This window comes from Hemiscyllium ocellatum, chromosome 29 (genome assembly GCF_020745735.1).
Source record: "Hemiscyllium ocellatum isolate sHemOce1 chromosome 29, sHemOce1.pat.X.cur, whole genome shotgun sequence".
In the NCBI taxonomy this organism is placed as follows: domain Eukaryota; kingdom Metazoa; phylum Chordata; class Chondrichthyes; order Orectolobiformes; family Hemiscylliidae; genus Hemiscyllium; species Hemiscyllium ocellatum.
In genome coordinates this window covers 46,682,626-46,694,834 of record NC_083429.1, presented here as the reverse complement: position 1 = coordinate 46,694,834, position 12,209 = coordinate 46,682,626, and the positions used below count along the sequence as shown (strand labels likewise).

The 12,209-nt window shown below is 41.5% G+C and overlaps 1 long non-coding RNA gene across 1 annotated transcript; it reads right to left on the bottom strand.

Moving 5' to 3' along the window:
* Positions 1–228: 228 nt before the first annotated feature.
* On the bottom strand, positions 229–5,455 carry LOC132829566 (uncharacterized). The gene is made up of 3 exons (XR_009646241.1): positions 5,387–5,455; positions 2,956–3,093; positions 229–323 (listed from the first exon to the last, which is right to left on the bottom strand). It is a non-coding gene; the product is annotated as an uncharacterized LOC132829566 (long non-coding RNA).
* Positions 5,456–12,209: the final 6,754 nt, after the last annotated feature.

Below are 12,209 nucleotides of genomic sequence, written 5' to 3'. Positions count from 1 at the left end.
TTTTTGAATGGTATATGAATGAAGAAAATTACAATGAATACTTGTAGCCTACTAACTTCACCGAAGCAACTACATTCCCACCAGCCAACACTTCGTTTTACAATGATCCAGGATCACTACCTGGTGCTTGGCAGTATCTTGTTTCCCTTGCTGTTGACAGTGTGTTCCTCCAGAAACTGGACTGATTCTCTCAGGACTGTGTTGAAGGAGATATGATGCTCCTCTCGGCATCTCCAGTCACTGTGAAGTAGTTGCTGCTGTCTGTTCAGAACCTCCTCAAACTCCACCCCAATATGCTTCCGCTTCTCAATCTCGGTCCTTATCTGAAAGGATAACACAGGCATGGATTCAGCCAGTGATGTCTTCAATTCCAACCCATTCAGGAATGTGAATTCCAGACACAAGTCTTCAATTTATAAAAACAACATTTTCAGCTGCGTTCCGAGTACGATATCAAGGAGTTGTCTCCCTATTAATGGCCACTGCTGTTAACCCTCATCTGTTCTGCCTTCAGAATCTGCTATGAAAGTTATCCAACTTACCAGGCAATGATGGGCTTTTAAACTTCTGCAGGATATTTACTCCTGATCAGATTACATTTATGTTAGCTACTGTGCCATAGGTATGGGATAATACTGAAAGATTCATTTGACACCATTATAGCTCCTGGTATCTACATATATTACAGTCACAGGCACTGCTACGTCTGGTAGTACTGAACATTTTAGCTACAAGCTGTAGACTACTTCCTTCAGGGTATCATGACATAAGTGGTCTCAGTAAGATGGAGACTGAGACCATACACCATTAGGCCACAGTCAAAAAGTGTGGTGCTGGAAAAGAACAGCCAGTATCTCAGGAGCAGGAGCATCGGCATTTCGAGCATAAGCCCTTCATCAGGAATCAGGTCATATGCTATAATATGGTCATGATATCATGTGCATGTCTATTAAAGGAATATCACACACTATCTGAGAGATATAACTCAACAGTTCCTATTAACTACAATGAGTATGCAACCCATTCTGTAATCTAACAGTCTTAGTTATGGTTTATTTAACATTTCCTCTACAACTAATGATTATTGGAACAATTTTAAAGGTGAATATATTTTTGGAAAGGAGGGATCTGGGGACTTGCTCAATCAGCCAATTTCCTTTTATTTTATTTTCTTACTTTTCTACTAGAACTTGCTCCCCTCGTGCAAAACCAGAATCCACCATGGAGATCAGCAATCATAAATACAGGCAATCTTTATTTAAGATTGCCCCTTTTAGCATTGTTTTACTATAATGTCACTTAGTCCTTAGGGCCAAACGTTTCATTGGTAGACAAATTGCATAATGCTCAATGTTGTTTACTGACGTGTTTCATGGACCCATTGCTGACCTCTCTCTCTCTCTCTCTCTCTCTCTGATACTTCAGGCCACCCTAAGCCTCTAGCTTGTGGTGTCTTGTTGAGCTGCATCATACCCAAGGTCCACACTAATCACTCCCCACTCAACAGGCTTCAGTGCTAGATACCATGCTCCTCTCCTCTGTCTGCAGCATGCAGGTCAGTGCTGGGCTTGGTAGACCACCCTCTCCTACCCTGACCCACAATCTTGGCAGCACCCCAGTAGCACCCCCTTCCCTCCATCAGAAATGGCTGAAGGAGCACAGCCCCTGTCACAAGCTGTGGCCCACAGCCAGCAGGAGAGTCATCCGGAGTAGAGAGGCCATCACCCCAGTCTCCAGCCCAGACAAGACTCAGCTGCTCCCCTCCTCCATGCGTCCCCATCTACCACTCCCTCGTAATCCATCACAGGAACCAACATCAGAGAGAGACACACTCCCATTGTCCACTAGCCAAAAGGAGGGAAGGAAGTCCAGGCCCTGACAAGAAGCACATTCTCAGCAAATAAATGGCCCAAATGGACCTCAAGGGACATCAGTAGCCAGCAAGAAGGATGCCACGGATCCCCCGAAACATGCCACCAGACAACAACTACAGTGTGGTTTAGATACAGTTACAGTCTCAGCCTGTGGCCCAGAGCCCAGTGAGCACTCATTCCTACAGAAGTCAGTGCTTTACCTCAAACTATGTTTTTTTCAACAAAGTTCACAATTTTTACGAATAACACCCCAACTTTAAGTGAGGACACCCTGCATTTACTTGGGTCTACTCCAAGTGTCCATGACTCATCTTCAGGTTGGAATCATTAAAAATCTAGAAGCTAGAGCAAAACAACAGCCGGTAGAATTTGGAGCTTAAAAACTGTCAAGAGTTTAGGACATAGAGACACAATGGAGAGAGCTTGTCCACTTGAGGAGAGCTGGAGATGTGGAGGAGACTAACGTACAACTCAGGAGTCCCTTATTGCCTTGTCCCCATGTTTAATTAAAGTAATTTTTCCTTCCTCATTCAGATCTACTCATCTCATTCTAGTTGCACCCTGTAAGAAAGACCTATGCATCGATTTTCATTGGCACAATACTATTTGATGATATGTATATTGATTACTTATTGCAGATAAAGTCATAATGTGCCACGTAAGTTAGACATCTTCCATCAAATTTGCCTCTTCAAGATCTTGGGCATCACTTGGAGACATACATGGTGAAGAAGTGGCTACAGTCATGTGCACAATGTTGTGTCAGAAAGATGATTGCGACTGGCAGGACACATGTTTCAACTGCTGGACATGTGCTACCTGAGCAGCAGTGAAATGGGCACCACCAGTTGGATGAAGAAGAAAGGGACGGCCAAGGATGACCTGGCAAATTATATTTAAGGAGGAACTTCAGGAGTGAGACATCACCTGGTCTGGGGTGAAAGAGATTGCGATAGACTGGGGCTGGTGACAGAAGCTTACTGCGTGTTGTACAGTATGCAACTAGAGGAACAAAGTCCAAGTAAGTTTTTCTAATTAGCATCCACAAGCTCAAAATGCAATGGCAGTTTTAAAAACCAACCTTGAGGCACATTTTCTCATGCATTTCCATGTCTTTGTTGTTCACATCTACACATCTTCCAGCGAAGTGCATTCTCTCCATCCATAGTTCCCTGAGAGAAGTGGTCTCCCGATCTATCTTTTGGTACAATGTTTTCACCTGTCAAGAAGAGATTTAGAAGACATCTTTATATTGAACTTCTTAATACTTTATTTGAAGCTAATATTTACTCTTGGTTCCCTCTGTGCAATGGTCATAGGACACTGATATGTATGTCCTACATTTTTTTACAATGAAAACTTAATTTTAAAAAAATGCAAAACATGGTTCTATTGGGTTGTCAATAGAATAAACAGAAGTGAGTATACTTGAATATGGATGTGGAAGTTTTGGTGTCAAGTCAGAAATATTAATTAACAAATTGCAATATCAAGTTACACTTTCACTACAAGTGTCAGGCAATGAGCACCTCCAACAAGAGGGTATCTAATCATTGCCCCATGATATTCAAAGGCATTATGATTATTGAATGCCCCACTGGGAGGTTACAATTGACTAGAAACTGAACATAGCCAGACTTATACATAGATCACAGAATCCCATTTGGCCCATTGAAGCCACACCAAACCCACCCCCAACTGAAGAGTATCTACCTCGACGAACCCCTACCTTATCCACGTAACCTTGCAATTCCCCACTGCCAACCCACTCCCCAAACACTATGGGGCAATTTAGCATGACCAATTCACCTAACCTTCACATCTTTAGATTGTGGGGGGAAGCCGAAGCAAATCCACGCAGACACGGGGGAAAGTGCAAACTCCAGACAAACACAGTCACGAGAGGCTATATTCGAGCCTGCATCCCTCATGATGCAAGGCAGCAGTGCTAACCATTGAGCCACCGTGCTGCCCTATATATCACAGCTACAGATGCAAGTCAGAGGCTGTGCATTCTGCTGTGAGTAACTCACCTCCTGTCTCTCCAATACCTGTCACCTTCTACAAAGTTCAAGCCAGGAGACGGGATGAGTGCAGGAGTTCCAACACCAGCTAAGAATCCCAGCATCATTCAACACAGAGCAGTGAACTTATCTGGCATCCAATTCACCACCTTCAACATTCTATCCATTCATCGCCAACACACCTGTGCACCATCTACAAAATACACTGCAGTATTTCACAAACACGACTTTGACAGCACTTTCCAAACTTTCCCCACCATCTAGAATGACAAGGCAGCAGATGCATATGAACATCACAATTTGTAATATTTTCCTCCAAGTCACATACCATCCTTATTTGTGACTATATCACTCTTCCTTCCTGGTTGCTGGGTCAAAGTTCTAGAACTTCATTCCTAGCGGCCTCATGGGGTTGGCAGATGGAGTTCAACCCTGCCAAGTGTGAGGTTGTCCATTTTGGAAGAACAAATAAGAATGCGGAATACAGGGTTAACGGTAAAGTTCTTAGTCAGGTGGAGGAACAGAGGGATCTTGGGGTCTATGTACATAGATCTTTGAAAGTTGCCACTCAGGTGGATAGAGCTTGTAAGAAGGCCTATGGTGTATTAGCGTTCATTAGCAGAGGGATTGAATTCAAGAGTCGTGAAGTGATGTTGCAGCTGTACAGGACTTTGGTTAGGCCACATTTGGAGTACTGTGTGCAGTTCTTGTCGCCTCACTTTAGGAAAGATGTGGAAGCTTTGGAGAGGGTGCAGAGGAGATTTACCAGGATGTTGCCTGGAATGGAGAATAGGTCGTACGAGGACAGGTTGAGAGTTCTCGGCCTTTTCTCGTTGGAACGGCGAAGGATGAGGGGTGACTTGATAGAGGTTTATAAGATGATCAGAGGAATAGATAGAGTAGACAGTCAGAAACTTTTTCCCCGGGTACAACAGAGTATTACAAGGGGACATAAATTTAAGGTGAAGGGTGGAAGGTATAGGGGAGATGTCAGGGGTGGGTTCTTTACCCAGAGAGTGGTGGGGGCATGGAATGCGCTGCCCATGGGAGTGGTAGAGTCAGAATCATTGACGACCTTTAAACGACAATTGGATAGGTACATGGATGGGTGCTTAATCTAGGATAGATGTTCGGCACAACATCGTGGGCCGAAGGGCCTGTTCTGTGCTGTATTGTTCTATGTTCTATGTTCTATGTTCTATGTTCCTATATAGCAAGGACTGCAGCAGTACAAGAAGGGACTCCACCAACTTCTCAAAGGCAATTGGCGATAGACAATAAATTCCAGACCAACACCCACATTCCATGAACGAATAAAAAAGAAGCCAAGTTATCACCTCACACCTGGCAATTTTATGAAACAATGAAATTGCTTTTGTAATAATTCGCGGTGTTGGAAAAGAAAATGGATATAAATGTGAGGGAATTGTTTAACTGAAACAACTTTCTAAGGCTACATCAATGTACACAGCTCACCATATGTCTTACCTCATTCTTATGTTGACTTAATCTGATAGACACAGCAAGTGACTGCTTCAGCAGAATTTGATAGAATGTGTTGGCATTAAAGGACTCCAGGTCAACTTGCTTCTCATAATCCCAAAATTCATCATTTTTCAAAATAGAATCTAAGATAAAATAGTTCTTATGTAATTTCTGAAAGAAATTGTGAAGATCGAAAAAGATAAATCTTAAGAGAACTTGATCTGTAGGACCTTGCTGAGTATGAATCACTGTGATCCCAGGTATGTTTGTCGTACTGCAAAGAAAATCATTCTCGCTGAAATACTTCCAGGCATTTAGAAATGTCAGAACTTAATTGTATTAATACAACTCTTTCTCTCTAAATTAATTTTACTTTGTTTAAATAAGTTCATGACCTATTTTAAGTGAAGCTGCTCAGTACAAAATGGAAAAGTCAGCAATCCATGCACCTAGATGCTAATTCACATGTTAGGTAGGATCTCATCAGTCATCTAAATGAATTCTCGATACATGCACTTTGTTACTATACACCTGTACAGTTGTGATGTTTGATTGCGGTTGACTTGGAATTAAATGCCGAGTGGCAGATGGAGTTTAATTTAGATAAATGTGAGGTGCTGCATATTGGAAAGGTAAATCCAGGCAGGACTTACACACTTAATGGTAAGGTCCTGGAGTGTGTTGCTGAACAAAGCGACCTTGGTGTGCAGGTTCATAGTTCCTTGAAAGTGGAATTGCAAGTAGATAGAATAGTTAGAAAGCATTTGGTATGCATGCCTTTAGTGGTGAGAGCATTGAGTTGGGAGATCATGTTGTGGCTGAACAGGACATTGGCTAGGCCATTTTGGAGTACTATATGCAATTCTGGGCTCCCTGCTTTGGAAGGATGTTGTGAACCTAGAAAGGATTCAGAAAAGATTTAAGAGGAGGTTGCCAGGGTTGAAGAGTTTAAGCTACAAGGAGAGGCTGAATAGGCTGGGGCTGTTTTCCCTAAAGTGTCGGAGGCTGAGTGGTGATCTTATAAAAGTTTATAAGATCATGAGAGGCATGGATAGGGGAAATAGACAAGGTCTTTTCCCTGGGGTCGGGGAGTCCAGAACTAGAGGGCATAGCTTGGGAAAAGGCATAAAAAGGACCTAAGAGCCAACTTTTTGACACAGAGGGTGGTACGTGTATGGAATGAGCTAGAGGAAGTGGTGGAGGCTGGTACAATTACAATATTTAAAAGGCATCTGGATGGGTATATAAATAGGAGGGGTTTAGAGGGAAATGGGCCAAATGCTGACAAATGGAACTAGATTTATATGAATATCTGGTCTTCATGGACAAGATGGACCAAAGGGTCTATTTTCATGCTATATCACTCTATGACTCAGCGATACTTACCTTCTCCTCGTTCCCTATCATCTTCATTCCCCTCAGTTTGTTCCTTGAAGTGTAGGCTCCGATGGAATTTTTTAATGGTGGTAACAGCAGCTCCTTTCGAAGAGTAATCATCAAAGTTGTACACTTTGTGTAGTTCCCGATAGGTTGGTTCAACAGTTGCTTTCTCAGGCCATTTGCACTTTCTAAAGAGAAGCTGAAGAGTTGATCGTAAACAAAATTTTCCACCCAGCAAATTTGTCATTTCATGCTTCTTCCTTTCTAGAGGAGAGTACGGCACAAGTTCACCTTGAACCAAACAAACTGTGGATGCTGCAAATCAGAATCAAAAACAGACTTTGCTGGGAGAGCTCAGCAGGTCTGGCAGCATTTGTGAAGAGAAATCAGCATTAACGTTTGGGGTCCGGTGACCCTTCCTCAGTCCTGCTGAGCTCTTCCAGTTTTTTCCCCTTGAGGGGAGGCTTGGCCATTTTTCTTCAGATCCAACAATCATTCCATTGTTCTCAATAAAATTGATTATTGGATGGAATATACATCTGGCAACTATCATAAGAGATCCTGTTTGGTTCTTCTGTCCAAGTTAAATTTATTCCCATTACTCCACACGGAGATACCTCTCCACAGGAAGAGGCAACTCTCCAGTACCTCAGCCCAGTGGCCATTACTTGGACACCAGCAGAGACTCCAGTTGAGGTTGCCAGAAAGCAGCTAGGAGGCAGGCACCTTGCTTTCCTTTTTTGACTCTGACATCCAGGAGTGCTGAAGCCAATTGTAACATCCAGTTCATATTCCCCACCAAAGTCTGAATAAGTGACATTATAAATGATTATCCTGCCAACCTGGGAAAAAATAAAAGACTTACATTTATATAGCACTTTTCATGTCAGAAGGGCTTCCCAAGTATATTTCAGTCAATTCAGTACTTTGGAACAGTTAGTCATATGGGAAAAGCAGCAGCTAATTTGTGCATTGAAGTTGCACCAAGAGAAAGTAAGCTTTCATTAAAATGACTGTTTTCAAACACTGTTTTTGTAAATTAACGCCTTTTAATTTAACTGAAAATATAATGAATGATTTGCACACAGCTTACAATATATGTGGAGCCTTCATCTGTTGTTTTCTTGAGGTAAAAACCCTATTCGTTCTGAAAGGTTTCCTGAATTTTTTTAATGATGCCAAATTCATCTTATAATGCATTTTCAAATCGAGCTGCCATATATTTCTTCTTTTGATTAATGGGCTTTAGGCATTGCTGGTTAGTTCAGCATTTATTTCCCATCCCTAATTGCTTCTTAACTGCCTTCCAGACAATGTAATTGCTGTGGTTGTAGAGTGAGATGTAGGCCAGACCAGATAATGATGGCAGATTTCCTTCCATCAGTTAACCAGACAGGATTTTATGACAATTGAAAGTGAGTACATAGTTGCTATTTGGTTCGCTTTTCAACTCCACATTTTTACTGATTGCAAATTTCACCATTTAGCACGGTGAGATTTGAACCTATGTCTCAGAACATTAACCTTGGGTTCTAAATTATGAACCCAAATAAATGCCTCCCTTATTATTCAGGTAATATTATGCAGTGACACCATGATATCACATAGATCAAAGTTAGGGATGACCAGCTGAGAAGCAACATCTCCCAATTATGTTAACAATTATGGCTCAGTGGTTAGCACTGTTGCCTCACAGCACCAGGGACACGGGTTTGATTCCAATCTCAGATGGCTGTCTGTGTGGGATTTGCACATTCTCCCCGTGTCTGCTTGGGTTTCCCCCAGGTGCTCCGGTTTCCTTTCACAGTCCAAAGATGTACAGGTTAGTGACTTGGCCATGCTAAATTGCCCATAGTGTTCAGGCATGTGTAGGTTAGGTGCATCTGTCAGGGGGAAGTATAAAGGTAGGAGAATGGGTCTGGATAGATTACTCTATGGAGGGTCAGTGTGGACTTGTTGGGCCAAAGGACCTTTTTCCACACTGTAAGGACACTATGATTCTATGAATTATAATGGATGCCTTTCTTACCAATAATCCTGCATAAACACCGACCATTATGACTGTTGCTAACAGCAAGCTGGAAATAAGGAGCCAGTCTGGTTTCAGCAGTAAATCTGGGCTCCTGCTGATACCGATGCGGATCATGTTTCTAGCTGTGGTTGGGAAGAAGGGGCCTTCTTCATAGCACTGGCCCCCGACTGGCATCACTTGGATATACTGGAAAAAGAACAATTGACCTGTGAATATTTCTGTTGAGTGAGGTAATGGTTCTGACATGGTTCAAACTGAAGACTGCACTAAGCTCTACCAGATTGGATGACAGCACAAGGACTTTAATGAGGAAAGGCAGAACAGCTGTGGATCTTAAAAGAGCTACCGACCAGATCTCTCCATAATCCTAATAACAACGTCCATCACACCAATGTAACATGTAGCCGTTTTATATCATGCAGCAAATTAGACTCAACTTAAGACAAGAACCTCTTCTATTAGACGACCAAATAGTTTTGCTCCATCAAACAAGACCAAGTGGGGCCTGCAGATCCCAACTTAAAAAGATGGTGACAAAACACCTACTTTATTGTAACCAAAAGTCCAGCTGACCGATACACGGTGCCAGCAGCGGTCATCTGAACGGTTAGTGAAACTGTTTTATCTTAACAATTTCTCATCAAGAAGTCAATTTAATCAATGTGTTTTTACAAAGTTCACCAGGAAGGGAATCATAACTTTGGAATTTAATGGCTGAAAATTTAATTCAGAAATGCAGAGTACTTTCAAGGTACATTGAAAATTCAGAACTTGCATCATTGAAAATTCAGAACTAAGGGTTCAGAGACAGAGAAACAACATAAGAGCAGTAATTGGAACACATACCATCTTCTTGTTAGGGTCCTTGTTCAGTTGGAAGACGTGCACCCCAGGTTGTCTGAAGCGATACAATAAAAGCCAGGATGTGCTCGAGTTGGGTTCCATCTCCTCTGCAAGGCCACGGAATGCTCCCCAGTCAAACTCACTGTTAGTGTTGTAAAGATTTTCACTAGAAAAGTAAGAACAATTCAGTCTTTCACTTGCTAATTTTGTTTATCAACCTTGTGTATAAACCTCACGAAAATGTTTGGATATTATTAGTGTCTCCTGTCCCCAGGCGACCCATCCAAATGGGTCTATGAAACCTTGATCAATATGTAGTGATAGATATAAAGGTTGAATAACTTTCATTGCATGGTAACAAGACATTCAGCTCAACCAGTCTCTGAAGGTATTTACCCTTCACGCAGAAACACTTCCTCATGCACTGAGACATTTCTTTTCTTATTCTTTTATTCTTCAAATGAATCTAATTTTAAAATTTAACATAGTTTCTGCCTCAGTCACTAATGAGAAAAAGAATTTTCTAATCGTACAACTTTGTATAAAGAAATTTTTCAGTGTGTGTGTTGTAAATACCTTAATTTAATTCTGAGCTTATAACTCTCCAGTCTAACTTATAACTCTTTCTACATCTGTGCGGTCTATCATTCCATATTACAAACAGGTAAAGTTACCTGTGTCAATATTATTCTAATGATAGAAGATTCAATTTTAAAGAGAGTTTTTCTTTTTCTTTGCCACATGCTTATAAATTCTCAGGTAATAATTTTCCTAAAATCACATGCTGGGATATTAAATCGGTGAATAGTGCTAAAGATCTTAACCAATGAACTATGATACATACATATCGTACACAGGGTAATATCCACTGGACACAGTGAACAGGATAATACTCCCAAAGTGCATGCAGGTGGTGGGGTTGAAGATGCCAAAAAACATAATGCTATTCGTGGTAGAGTCAACAAACTGGGACATTCTTGACCAGTGAGGTTCAGGATCACCAGGACTTCGTGATGTTGCATTATCTAAGGGATAATAGACACACAGTCTGAGAATAAATTCAAAATGAAGCCTCACGCCAAAGAAGAATAAGTGTGGTTCAGAAATATCCCCTTTTTGTGACAGAAAGTAGATTAGATCAGATTAATGGATGATTAGATTAGATTCCCTACAATATGGTCATTTAGCCCAACAAGTCCACACCGACCCTCTGAAGAGTAACCCACCCAGACCCATTTCGCCACACTTACCCTTTACTAATGCACCTAACACTATGGTCAACTTAGCATAGCCAATTCACCTGATCTGCACATCATTGGACAGTGGAAGGAAACCAGAGCAAACCCAGACAGACCCTGGGGAGAATGTGAAAAACTCCACACAGACAGACCTGAGGCTGGAATTGAATCTGGGTCCCTGGTGCTGTGAAACAGCAGTGCTAATCACTGAGCCACCATGTCACCCAAGTGATTACAAACAATAATAGTAAAGAACAACAAAGTTATAGCAGGAGATACACAAGCAGCGACAAAATGGTAATGAGTGTGAAGTGATATTTAAATAATACATCAGTACCTGGAGACACATTTATTAATGGATGATGTTGCAGATTCATCTCCAGCAAATTCTTTAACTTCATGGGATCTGGATCATAAACACCCAGAAAACCTGCATCTGAAAAATATGATTAAATACAGATATCATTTTCTACCTATTCTATACGCCTTGAACTGTAAGCTTGCTAAATGACAAAATTAAGCTTCAGCAATACATTTTTGTTAGGACATTATTCAGCCACCTGTAGTCAGAGTACTCAAGGGCTGTGTCTTTTTCAAACATGGATCATGGCATCAATGAGAAAACAGGGCAAAGAATTTACTGAATGAGATGGAAGTAGGCATCGTAGAACATACAAAACATTGGGGTAGGTCTTGAAAAGACTCAGACTGGCGACACGACTGGGTAGACGAAACAACCGAGAGTCGGCTTAAAGTCCAACTAAAATTGCATCTCTGGCCGAATTTCAATGAGATGTCTCCAGCAAAGTGGATGATGGTCAGATCAACGAAAACTCCGGGGAAGCTGACAATCGGGAAGAGACTGAGAGTGGGTTGCCTTTATAGTTTTTAGTGGTTCTGTAGAACTACTTGTGTTCCTCCAGGGTCCATTTGCAGGTGAAGCAAGCATAAAGAATCCTCCCTTTTTGGTCATAGCTTCCAATGGTCTTTTCAGGATCAATTGTTCAGTTATAAATTGATTGGATTCTGAGCAGCCTAACTTTGGGAAAAGGCCCTGAGACAGGCATTTGATCCCACATTTCTGTTAATAAGGAACCAATGCCTGGGTCTAGGCGACATCAAGGATTCCAGAAAAATTGCCCATCTCAGAATAATATCAAATCTATTTCAAGTCATCGCTATGACTAAGGATATAGCCCCACAAAAGAAAAGATCATTCTTCCCATCCAGGAAACAGTTCAAACATTCCCATTTCTAACACATTGTGTCTAATCTCTGCCCTGTCACATCATAACCAACTTCCGTTTTGAAAGGTTTCAAAAAGAAATATCTT